At 38.3% G+C, this 13,243-nt stretch overlaps 1 long non-coding RNA gene across 1 annotated transcript; it reads left to right on the forward strand.

Moving 5' to 3' along the window:
- The first annotated feature begins 3,722 nt into the window (after positions 1 to 3,722).
- On the forward strand, positions 3,723 to 5,037 carry LOC121104032. Its single transcript, XR_005836402.1, has 2 exons — positions 3,723 to 4,285; positions 4,822 to 5,037. It is a non-coding gene; the product is annotated as an uncharacterized LOC121104032 (long non-coding RNA).
- Positions 5,038 to 13,243: the final 8,206 nt, after the last annotated feature.

Below are 13,243 nucleotides of genomic sequence, written 5' to 3' on the forward strand. Positions count from 1 at the left end.
GCAGAGGGAGAGAGAGAGAGAGAGAGGGAGAGGGAGAAAAGCAGACTCCCTGCTGAGCAGGGAGCCTGATGCTGGGCTCACAGGACCTGGAGATCATGAAGGCAGATGCTTAACTGAGCCACCCAGGCGCCCCCAGAAGAATCTATCTAAGAGCTATAGTTAAAGAACTGAAATTTCTTCTTCTCTTCCCCAAAGAGATTTACTTAATGGGATTGCATTTCCAACCACACAAATTCTTGAGAATGTTTTTGGAAAATCTACTAAACTGCAGTCAGAAACAGAACCCCACACTGAACCTTTACATCTACTGTATCCTTATACCAAGCCAGAACAGAGTTTGCAGGCCTGCATCATGCTGCCCTAGGTCTGATTTAGATTTCTAGTTTTTTTTTCCCTAAGATTTTATTTATTTATTTATTTGTCAGAGAGAGAGAGAGAGAGGGCACGCGTGCACTCACACAAGCAGGGGGATCAGCAGGCAGAGGGAGAAACAGGCTCCGCACTGAGCAGGGATCATGACCTGAGCCGAAGGCAGATGCTTAACCAACTGAGCCACACAAGTGTCCCCAGATTTCTAGTTTTTAGTGAGGTGGACTATTCTTTGCTGATTGGCATCTTCCTCATTGTAGCATTAAGCTCAACCACGCAAGCTTTGTCTTTGAAAGCACCCAAAAAATAGCTTCAAAATTATTTTAAATAATAGAGAATATTTAGCCCTTCCTTCTCACCACCAAGAAAAATACGGCAAGTTTTCTCATTTATATCCAAATGTGAATGACTGCTTTACTACTCACCAGCAAAAACTGATTCCGGTTCTCAGAAACCCACTATCTACAGGCTTCTAAGTAGCTTGTTCATAGTTGGAACTTAAAAAGGTTATGTTATAGTTACTCAGTTACTTCAAAATTCCTTTTCTATACTATATAAGATGCTACTAAGCTTTTAGCAACAATAAATTTTATTTTATTTATTTTATTTTTTCTTATGGGAAGCTAGGCAAAACTACCAAGGAAGTATTAAAACCCATAAAATTATTATTATTGAGAACAATCACTTGATATTATGTGGCCACAAAGACATTAAGCCATATTCCACATTTCTACAAAGTCCCCTGAAGTATGGCACAGTCCTATAATCAATGTTATATGAGTAAATTTATTTTAAAATCTTAGTGGATTTGAAACATATAAAATAATAATACATTTTAAATGAGGTCAGAAGATTTTCTGAAGTTTTCCCCCAAATTTTTTTGAGGGTAACTTTCTTGGCCAATATGAGAATTTATGAGGCCCTGATAATTTGTCTTAAAATATATTTTATAAAAAATTTTAGGCTCTTTAGAAAGAGAAATTGCTTTGAAATGCTAATTACCCCGACCCCTCCTTGGTTTCTATTGCATTTGTCATCTTATTATCTTAAGACATGTTGGTAAAAAGCTGATATGGAAGGGCTTTGAAACAAGAAGAAAGTCTTTCCAGCCTTGAATTAAGGTAATTTTAAGTATCAAATCTGCAGACATCCAGGGGTTGTTCAAGAACAAAGCTTCATCTGTCGCCTGTTCTTATGCATTTTAATGTACTGTACACTAAGACTCAAGAAAAAAAAGGTTTAACAAGCTTCTGACTTTTGATTGAAACTCTTTTGCAGGGTCTTTCACAAAAACATTTTATAACCCAGAGAGTTAAGTAAGGATTTTTGAATTTTTAAAATATTATTATTATTATTGATTATTAATTTTTTTAGAAGAGTGAGCCAGGCTTTGAAAAGCATTCTTCTAGAAACCTAAAGCTTTGCTGATTGCTTCCAGGTTTTGATATATTTCTGAGGCTAACAGGTTACCACAGTAGGGGGCATCAAAGAGATGGTAAGTTTGCACCTAGAAAATAATTCTATTTTTGTATTGAAATTGAATTTGCCTTTATAGATAGAATAAATTTACATTTCAAATAGCAAAGGAAATTCTGCAAAGGACTCCTACAACATCCAGACCCAAGTTATCTATAGTCTACCACCTTCAGTAACTTCTTTGCCAATTATCCTGGATCTGCAGAGAAATTCTTATAAGGGCATTTTAAACACCATGAGGAATGCATGATTAACTTTTATAGAAAAGCAATCTAGAATATAAGAACTATAGGTTATTTGTCCAAAATGCCTTTTTTTTGAAAAGCAGGGACTGTGGGGTCATCAAGATAAATAGAAACCTAGTAAACAGAAATGGGAGATACTGTGAGTGACAGGAATTCAAGCTGAGTGAGGTGTGCCCAAAGCCCAGGGTTCTACTTGGTGGCCAGATGGTGGTGGGGAGATGCCCTTTCACCCTACCCAGGTGAGCCAGGTGCCTGTCATCCTCAAAGAGGCTGTCAAGATTAAATTTACCTGTCACTCTTCCCTGTTTTCATTAATCAACATTTAAGTTTCCTGTCCTTGACCTAGTCTTAAACTTTGCTTCCTACCTGTTTCCAAATCATTTCACTGCATTTCTAGGAACTTCTAGTCCACAGATTAAACAAATCCTCTGATTATCTCAAGCTATGACTGAGAACTCACCTTCAAATCTTGCCTTAACTGAAACCTGATTCTCTGCTGGAGATAACCTCCTCCATGGGCATTTCCAATAGTGGCTATTCTTACACGCAGTTATAAAGGAAGACATTTTATCAATGGGACCCCCTCCTTCTGGCAAATATTTAAAGGTCGCCTCTTCCCTGATTCTCTTAGCACGCATAGCCTGACCCTGCTCAGCACTATCTATGAGGTTCAGCTAGCCTACCAGAAGGGTGTATTCACTCCTTCCTCCTCTTCCCCCTCCCCCTCCACCCCCTACTGTTCTTCCTCTTTTTTCTCCTCCTTCTTGTCTTGTCCTTGTTCTTGTCCTTGTTCTGCTGCTGCTGCTTCTGCTTCTTCTGCCTTTTCTGTTTCTTCTTTTGGCTGCCAAGAGGCATGTAGTTCTTGGTGAGTACATTTAATTGGTAAAGTTTTAGTAAGTTTAAATGATGTTTAATAAGAAAAGTTCATATTTTGATCTTCACATCACCTTTCATTTTTGACAATATAAAAAAGTTTTTTATATTAAACTGTGAGTATGTAGGAGAAAGGAAACAATTTTTAAAATGTTTCTTTTTGTATGTTAATCAACTACCTTATGGATTTTTCTTTTTTTGGTTTATATATTATTTGCCTGGAGTTAATTGTTTTCTTAAGTACTATTCAGTGAAGGCTTGTACAATTATTGATGGATTTAGGCTGTCTTTTCCAAGTTTTGCTCCCTAAATCAGACTCTTTAACCCCTTTGAGTTGCCATGCTACCATGCTGATGTGACAATTACTTAAAGAAGCATTTTCGGGTCCTTGGAGGGATTCTGATCAATGCTTTCTCTGAGATCTGGCAAAAGTATTTTACTTCCTTTTGCAACAAAGACATGTAATATTGTTTATAATAAGTTTGAAAAGATTACTTGAATGGAGGCTGCCTATTCTCACATTTCCATAGGGAAAGGTCCTGGAGCAACCAACATTCTTCTAGCACAATGTTCTAGACCTTTTCTTTTTCTTTTTTTTTTTTTAAGGTTTTATTTGTTATTTATTTATTTTTGTTTTATTTTTTAAAAAGATTTTATTTATTTATTTGACAGAGAGAGACAGCCAGCGAGAGAGGGAACACAAGCAGGGGAGTGGGAGAGGAAGAAGCAGGCTCCTAGCAGAGGAGCCTGATGTGGGACTCAATCCCAGAACGCTGGGATCACACCCTGAGCCGAAGACAGATGCTTGACTGACTGAGCCACCCAGGCACTCCTCTAGACCTTTTCTTTCCCGTCCTTATGTGGCAATCCTACTTTCTTTGGAATTGATACTCTGACTATCCTCACTGCTGGTATCTTCACATCTGGAGGTTATTACCCTCATTCTTGAAGATTTTGGCTCCTGTCTTCTCTTCTTAACACCGGCTCTCATCCTAGATGCTCTATCCAATACCAAAGCCTCAAAGTTCTTTGATAGCTTTGACCCCATTAACCCATCCCTCCAATTTATTTTAGCAAATTACTTGCCCCTTGGAATGACTTCACATTTATCATAGCTGTGGGAAGAAAGGAAAGTGCAGTAGACTGAAATTTTTGTGGGCCCTAATGAACCATGCTAGTATTTATGACCTGTATACCTTCTTGCCTTGACTCTGAGCTGACTGTATGACCCGCATGGAACAATTACATCAGTTCCAGTCCTAAAGCTTAAGAGGTCCTGAGAGCTCTCACTTTGCACTCTTGGAGAAGCCATCTGCCATGCTGTAAGTAGCTCAAACTAACCTTTTGGAGAGACCATATAGAGTATAATTAGGGCCCTGGGAAACAGCCCCAGCTCAGCTAAAACCCAGCACCATGTGAGCAGTGTTATTTTGGACCGTTTAGCACCCCAGGACCCCAGGAGATACCTGTGAAGTAGAATAACCACCTGGTCAATCCATACCTTGTAAGAAATAATAATCTGTTATGATTTTAAGCCTCTAAATTTTGTGGGTAGTTTGTTATGAAGCAGCAGATAATGGAAACACAAAGTATTTTCTCTCCCCACATTCCCATCCTGGGCCATAGAGGAGGAACATATATGGCCTCTCTTCTAGTCCCTTGGGTGTAATTCCCAAGAGTGGCTAATATAATTGTGAAGATTTTTCCCATAGCTAGTTGAATAGTGTTCCTCCCCAAAATTTGTGTCCTTCCAAAAACCTCAGAATTTAGGCATATGGTAATTAGTTAAGGATTTTGGAGCAAATCATCTTGGATTTAGAGTAGGCTCTAAATCTAATGACTATTATTTTTATATTAGAAAGGAGAGGAAGATTTGGACACACAGAGACACAAAGGAGACAATGTGAAGATGGAGACAGAGATTGGAATAATGGGTCTACAAACCAAGGACTGCTAGGAGCCACCAGAAGCTGGAAGAAGCAAGAGTGTTTCCCTCCTAGAAATGTTGGCATCTTGATTTTGGATTTCTCTCTGTCAGTACTGTGAGAGAATAGATTTCTGTTGTTTTAAGCCACCCAGTTTGTGGTAATTTGTTATAGTAGGCCTACAAAATGAATATGTTGACATTCACTGTTGGGTGAAATCATTGCATTGAAAGGAAATGGGTGACCACAATTCTTGAATCCATCTGTACCTGGATGGACGCAACAGGCCCAAATCCTTAATCCATGCATCTGATTAGAAAAGTGGACTTAGAGTCTCTTCTGCAAACCCTGTCGTATCTCTGACTCGCAGGAACTTTTTCCTTCCCAGTGCTACTTCAGATGGTTAAGTGTGTCTACCTGTTCTCTGCCAATCCAGGATCCTCCTATCTCTTTTGATATAAGGTAGTTCAGTTCAACTGTAGTGTTTCCAATTAGCACCAGACAGCAACTAACTTACTTTTGAAAAATGTTAGTGCTGCCAAGGGACCTAATTATAGACAAGGGACATATGTTAAGGGACATAATTTAAGAGTTTGTAGGGCAGTTTGCACAGGATAAATCCAGCATAATATTTGTATTCACCCCACATTATGCAACTTGCTTTGCCAATGAACTATGAGCTGAAGTAACATGTATCCCCTCAAAAGTAGAAGCTTTGAGAACTACATGTGAATCATCATAATATCTTTTTCCTGTTTTTGCATTCATAGAATCACATGTCAAGATGACTTCCATCAGCACTGGTCCTTGAATGTCTATAATGAATAAATTTCCCTTAGTGCTCTCTCTATAGTAAATATGTAGTGTGAATGAGAAGCAATGTTTTTTTTTTTTAATTACTGAGATTTTCAGATTGTTTGTTGCCTCAGCATAACCTGGCCTATCCTGTCTATTTCAAACAATATCAGTAAATTCAGTGAGCATCTCAAATTATACTCTTCTTTTCTTGTTCTAACACCTTCAGAATTCATTTTCACACTTACTCTCTAGATTTCTGCACAGTCTAAGATAGCAAAATCTTATAATTATTAGGAACTGTAATCCTTCTCTTCTTGTTTTAAATTTGCAGTTAGCTCTCAGGGGATCTCTGGGGGTGCCAGATACTGTCTAATGCAAACTCAGCATCATCCCTGCCCTTATAAGGATTCCCCTGCATTACAGTGGCCAGAAGTCTGGAACCTACATTTCCCAGATTCCCTTGTCATCAGGGTTTTGGTTTTGATTCTTCCAATAAGAGTTATTCCTGCTAGATTTTGGAAGGTGGAAGACAGCAGAAATCATTATTGCTCAATCTTAACAGGCAGGCATGTAGTCTTCAAAGACATCAGGCGTGAGATTTTCCAGTGGTTTCTAGGCTTTCTACTGAGCACGATCTGTTTTGGTGCAACAGGCTGTTGAGATCATTGGTGGCAGTTTCCTGTGATTCCTGAAACTTTGATTTCCAGATATAACTGATGACTTTCCCTGTCCATCGCTCTCTTCAGCACTTCCAAAGGTTTTTTAAACATCTAATCCCTTTTACTAAATATTTTCCTGCCTGAAAAGCAGTGGCTTCCGTTTTCCTGACCATAGACTTACAGACTATGGTCTGACTCTAGTTATTATTTAGGCATAGACACCAATCAAACAGAGCAGATCCCAAACTAATCAAAATAGATTCTAGTTACAAACAACCAGTTCAGCTTCACTGGTGGTACCAGCCGAATGTCAGCTCTGGTTAAGGAATTGGAGAGAAGTGTATATGAGAGAGGCATGAAATACATTGCTCTCCTTTCAGACAAGTCTTCACAGTTTAAAGTAACAGCTTCATCTGATAGGTAAGAGGTAGCTGCGTTGCTAGTGTGGTGTAATCAATATGTATGATCTTTGTCCCGAGTATCCAGCGCAGAGTTCCTAAGACACTTGGAATTTCTTGAGTGATAGGATCGTCTTTTATCACTCATTAAGAAGTCCTTTTGAGCACATTTGAGTTTATGCTAATGAGACAACTTAGGGTGGGGCCCCCAGATAACCTTGGGATGGAGCTGGTCACCAGAAAGACCAAGTGATTGGAGTATTGGAACTTTCAGACCCACCCACTGACCTCCAGGAAGGGGAAGGGAAAGGCAGCTATAGATAAAGTGCTGTAAAAACTAGTGAACAATAAGAGTTGATGAACTTCTGGGTTGACAAATGCCTGGAAATGGGGGAAAGTGGAGAGCCCAAACAGCAAGGAAGCTCTGCACCCTTCCCACAAACCTTGCTCTATGCATCTCTTCCATCTGGCTGTTCCTGAGTTCTATCCTTTTATAATAACTGGTAATTCAGTAAGGACAATGTTTCTCTGAGTTCTTTGAGCCACTCTAGTAAATTAATCAAACCCAAAATGAGGGTTGTGGGAACCTCCAATCTATCGCTGGTTGGTCAGAAGCACAGGAACATGGACTTCCAATTGGCATCTGAAGTGGGGGCCATTCTAGTGGGACTCAGCCCTTAATCTGCGGGATCTGATGGTATCTCCAGGTAGACAGTGTCAGAATTGAGTTAAATTTGTGGGACACCAATTCATTAAAAACTAAAGATTGCTTTCTGTTGGATAAAAACAACATTATTCCAGTAAGAGAGATTCGATGGGAGTGGGAACTGAAGGTGTTCCAAATCATTTTATATACTCCAATTCTAATTACTGGATCCCAGTCTTTCTTGATCAGTGCCCTTTCTTGCACACCAGACAGATAACAGCAAGACTGTAGATTTAATGGTCCTGTAATTCAGTAAGTTTGGAGGTCAGACTTTGAATTTATTTTTCAGCTATCTCAATGTTTTGGTATTAGAAAAGCAGATATGTTAGCAAAATCTAGAAAGTCCACAGGTTTCAGACTGTGACATAAGTAAAAAATTTAGGAATCTGAACATTCTCTTACTTTAAGCTTTCTGGGGCCATTAGAAAAGCTACCCTATGTCATAGTCCTTGAATTCCTCATAATTTTTCTGTGTCCTATGGCAATAGCCATTTAATTGCCAATGCCTTCAAAAAGCACTTGATTTCAGATAGTCATGACAGGTGGTAATTTAATTAGCTCTTTGGAGACTATGTTCCATGGACTATCACTTAATACTAACTGAGTTTTCTACACCTTCAGATTCAATCATTCCTTATAACTAACCCATGTATCACCTCTTCTTTCCCCTGAAGGTATATTGCCTACAACTGTATCTTTTCAATATCTCTGTCATATCCTCAGTTGCAAGTTTCAGAAACTGGAAGTTCTAAGAAAAGGAATATATTGAAACTATGTCAGGTGGCTCACAACATCACTAGATATGCTAGAGAACCAGGCTAAAGAGATTGGTGCAAGGCATCCCAGACACCTGCATCCAGGATCATATCAGTCATCACTGACCACTGGGCACTTCAACTTGTGCCACCACCAAACTTGCATCTTGTGGTCCAAGATGACCCTTCCAGCTCATTTCATCACATATACATTTAGATAAGCAGGAAGGAATACGACGAAGTAGAGGGATAGCCCTTTCCTTCAAAGCAAGTTCTGGAAATGGAACACATAACTTCTGTTCATATCCCATTCATCAGAATGTCACATGACCATACCCAGCAAAAAAAAGAAAAGTACCATGAAAAGTGATTTCCTCTGGGAAACACCATATGTCCAGCTAAAATTTTGAGGTCTTATTACTCCAGAAAGAAGGGAAGAATACATAGCAAAGGACAATTTTCTCTACCAAGGTAACTTTGTGGAAATAAGAGTACACAAAGAAGTATTCTAGCCAAATGAAATTTGTAGCAGAATAAAATTTCAAAATCAAAAAGACATGAAACATAATAAAGTCTAGTGTTTAATTCAGTAAAGCATGTGTATAAGTCAAAATGATGCTGGTTATATGGCTAAGAACTATAATGAAATTGTTAAGAAAGGACTCTTTATTTTATTTTTAATTTTTTTAGAGAGAGAGCAAGAGCATGTGCACAAGCTTGAGTGGGGTATGGGGAGAGGGGAAAGGCAGAGGGAGGGGAAGAGCAATAATCTTAGGCAGACTCCATGCTTAACACAGAGCCAGTGCAGGGCTCAATCTCACAACCCTGAGATCATGACCTGAGCCAAAACCAAGAGTCGCATGCTTAACCAACCGAGCCACCCAGGACCCTAAAAAGGACTCTTTAAATAGAAAAGCCATATCCCTGATTATCCTTTACTTAGGGTTATCACTTGTTAATATGAAATATATGATTTTTTTTCCTTATAAAAATGAACTAAGGGTCTCTTCAGAGAACAGGTGAGAGACAAAGTTATTTTTGAATTTCGTATTAACAGAGAAATATAAATACAAATGCTTATAAAGGTTTAAAAGAAACTATTAGAGAGTTTTTTGTTAAACTCAATATTGCCAGAAGGAGTAAAGAGAACAGTGAAAACAGGCAATTCATCAAAATAAAGGAAAGGGGCAGGGAGGAAAACAATAAGAATACATAATAAACATTATGAGTTTATTAAGGAGTCTCAGCTTTTGGGACGGTAGGTAAAGTGAAATGATTAAGCTTGGGGGCACTGAGATCAGATTTAATGGTTTCACCACTTACCAGCTGTATGACTAAGACAAATTGCTTAAACTCTCTGGGCTTCAACTTCTTTTCTTTATAAAGGGAACATTGCCTCATGGAGGTTGTTGTGAGGTTTAAACAGAGTTACTATATGTAAAGTGCTTAATACAGTGCCTAGCACTTGGGAAGTGCTCAAACAATGTTAGTTATTGTGGTAGACTGTGACACTGGTAGCCTGTAGTTAACCATATTTCCTGGTATTTGAGTCCTTGTACAACCCCCTCCCACACTGACCCTAGGCTTTGCCCTGTGACTTGCTTTGGCCAATGGGAAATTTGTAAGCATGATGCAGGCAGAGGCTTCACAGATGCTTTACATCTTGGGCTCCCTCACAGCTGTGATGCTGTGATGAAGTTCAGACTGTCTTGTTGGAAAGTAAGGTCACATGAACAGACCCTGCAGGATGAAATACCACCTGGAGGAGAACTGAGGCACCAGGCCAAGCCCCTGCTGAATGCAACAATGTGTGCCCTCATTGGACGCTATGTAGAGTAGAACAGCCCAGTTGACCTGTAGAGTCATGAGAAATAATCATTATTATTTTAAACTACTGTCTTGGGGTGATTTGTTATATAGCAATGGATAACTAAACTGGTTACTATTCTCAAGATGAAAACATTTTTCTTTTTTTTCCTAATAATCCCCCATTTGTGTTATATCAACTGCCCTCCCCCCTGGGTGAGGAGGGGAGGACCGGTGCTGGATGAGATTCCTGTCTTCTGTTGTCACTGCTTCTCTGGTGATGTGAACTGGCTGTGCTTCATGCCCTCTGTTCACGGGTGTCCAAAAGCTGGCCTTTTCATGGAACATGAGTGATTTCTTCAGGGTGCCCAAAGAAAGAGCCACATACCACACCCCATTGCATATTCCTTGAGAGCAAGATCTGACTCATGGTTGACTTATTTTCCCTCCCTCATTTCTACAAAGTTGCCCCACAGGCACCTTCCCCTGGCTTCCCTTAGCCCAAATAAGAGAAAACGTGCAGAACAGATAGCTCAAGCCCACCCATTTCTGGCTATTTCCAATGCTTTTATTTTATATTTATTCTTGAAAAATAGTGTTGTTAATTCTATTTATCTCTCACATCTATTTTTGTTATCAATACCATGTATTTTAATTCTACATATATTTTAACCTCAACAAGATATTTTCATTGTTTAGTCAACATTCATTTAGTTTTAACCATATATCTACCCTTTCTTTTTTCACTATACCTTGTATTACTGAGCTTAAATCAGGGATCAGTTTCTTTGCCTGAGGAACTGTTTCAGTGTTACTTTTGGTGTAGGTCTACTGGCATTAAATTCCCCCAAGTTTTTATGTGTCTGAAATTGTCTTTATTTCACCTTTACTTTTGAAAGATATTTTAACTGGATGTAACTTTCTGGGTTGACTGTTACTTTCTTGCTTAAATTTGAAATTTTTTTTCCATTGTCTTCTGACTTCCATATTTTCTTTTGAGGAGTCAGCTATCAGTTTTTATTGTTACTCCTGTAAAATTATGCATCTCTCCCTTTTCCTCTGCTTTAAGGTTTATTCCTTTTTCTTTAATTTTTAACAATTTTACTCTGATGTGTCTAGATATTATTTTCCTTACATTTGTTCTACTTGAGGTTTTTCAAGCTTTTTGGATTGGTGGCTTATTGTTTTTTCACCAATTTTGGAAAATTCTCGGACAGTATCTTTTCAAATACAATTTTGCCCATTCACTTTCTCCTTTCCTTTGGGATTGCATATTTTGATTGTTTTACCATGCCTTACGAGTCCATTTTATAATTCTCTTTATTTTCCATTCTTTTTATCTGCTTTAATCTGTATAATTTCTTTTGACCTATTTTCCAGTTCACTAATCATCTCTTCTGTTGTGTCTAATTTGTTTTAAATCCTACATATTGAGTACTTCATTTCTGAAACTTTATTTTTAATTTCTAGGATTTCTACTTGATTTATTTTTACATGTCTTCAGGTCTCTAATAAAATTCTCCATATTTTCACTTGTTTTCTGCATCATTCCCTTGATATTTTTGAATATATTAAGTTATTTTAACTTATAAGACTGACAACTTCAAAAAAAGATTCATCTGAGTATCTATTTCTACTGTCTTTTTTTATTTTGCTTTTTAATCATTTGGTTCAGTACATTTTTATTTAATACTGGACATTGTGTATGAAACTTTCTGAGGCATTGGATGATGTTATCCTCCTTCAAAGAGGATTAAATTTTCTTCTTGCCCTCATTTAAGTAGAGCAGGCTTTGAGATGGTTGGAGGCTGGGCTTAAAGCTTTATTAGGGATGGTATATTACTGCTGTAGCCTTTATTTATTTATTTATTTTAATATTTTATTTATTTATTTGACAGAGAGAGACAGCCTGCGAGAGAGGGAACACAAGCAGGTGGAGTGGGAGAGGAAGAAGCAGGCTCCCAGCAGAGGAGCCTGACATGGGGCTAGATCCCAGGACTCCGGGATCACGCCCTGAGCCGAAGGCAGATGCTTAACGACTGCGCCACCCAGGCGCCCCGACTGCTGTAGCCTTTAAACTAGGGTATAGTCATTCAGAAATCTCTACTTGAAAACTGACATATTGTCCAGAATTCCTTCTCCATTTTGGGCTCTGAACTCCTATTTTTGTCTGTTTAGCCACATATGACTGCCTTAATCTCTGTATATCTTTTAAACACCTTAAAAAATTTGAGGGGGGTGTGTGTGTGTTTGTTTTGTTTTGGGTTTTGTTGTTGTTGTTTATTTCTTTTGTTTACGGTTCTTCTTCCTTACCTCATTACCCAAAGACTTAGGATTCAGAGAAATTCTTTGAGGCAAAATCTTTGTGGAATGTTATATTCATTTCTCTGTGATTCTCTTCTCTCTGAGGTCCTGGCTGCTGTACTTGTTTTGAATGCTAATTTTTGTCTTTCTGTCCTCATCAGATCGCTAAAAGCTGTCGACCACTGTTTTATGCTGTGTCCCTATCTCCCAGTTAGGAAATGGCAAATTCCCTGAGGGGAAAATTGGTGGAGAATGTCTGGTTTATTCCAGTTTGTTTCCCTTGCCTCTATAATCTTGACTTTCCTGGCCTGGCTACTTGGCTGCTTTTCAGTATCTTTAAATGACTGACTTTTTGTTTTTGTATTTTATGTAGCTTTATAGTTGTTCTTTTTAAGAGCTTCTCTTAAAAATCTTAATGTTAGACTTAAAAAGTAAAAGTCTAAAGCCTCTACAGCCTTTTAAGGTTAAAAAATCCATAACATTTCCAACTGCTACCTTTTAGACTCTTTAAGTTTTTAGCATCCTCTGGTTACACCAAATAAGAAATGGCTTTCCAAGTTTTTCTTAAAGCATCTCTTCTGTTCTCTTTACTTGTGACATACTCATATAAGTGTCCATTATGTATCTATTTTTTCCACTGCATGCATCCCAATAGAAGAGTGTTCGAATAGCACCAAAACAAAAGCTGCCAAATAGATGAGTTGAGAGGGAGAAATACAGTTCTTGCTTAAATAAATAATGTTGAATGAAATTCTCACTTTTTGCTTATTGAGAATCGAGGTAGTAGTCTGCATCAGTGCATTTTTGTTCTTGAAGTAAATAACTCCCTCTGCTCCTACTTTCTACAGCCCTTAGGTAGTGGCTTATTGTAATAGTGACTTCTTCAACTGCAATTGATACATCACTGCATTTTCCCCTTTCTAGTACTA

The sequence above is a fragment of the Ursus maritimus genome, unplaced genomic scaffold, assembly GCF_017311325.1.
Source record: "Ursus maritimus isolate PB19 unplaced genomic scaffold, ASM1731132v1 scaffold_2, whole genome shotgun sequence".
Classification (NCBI taxonomy): domain Eukaryota; kingdom Metazoa; phylum Chordata; class Mammalia; order Carnivora; family Ursidae; genus Ursus; species Ursus maritimus.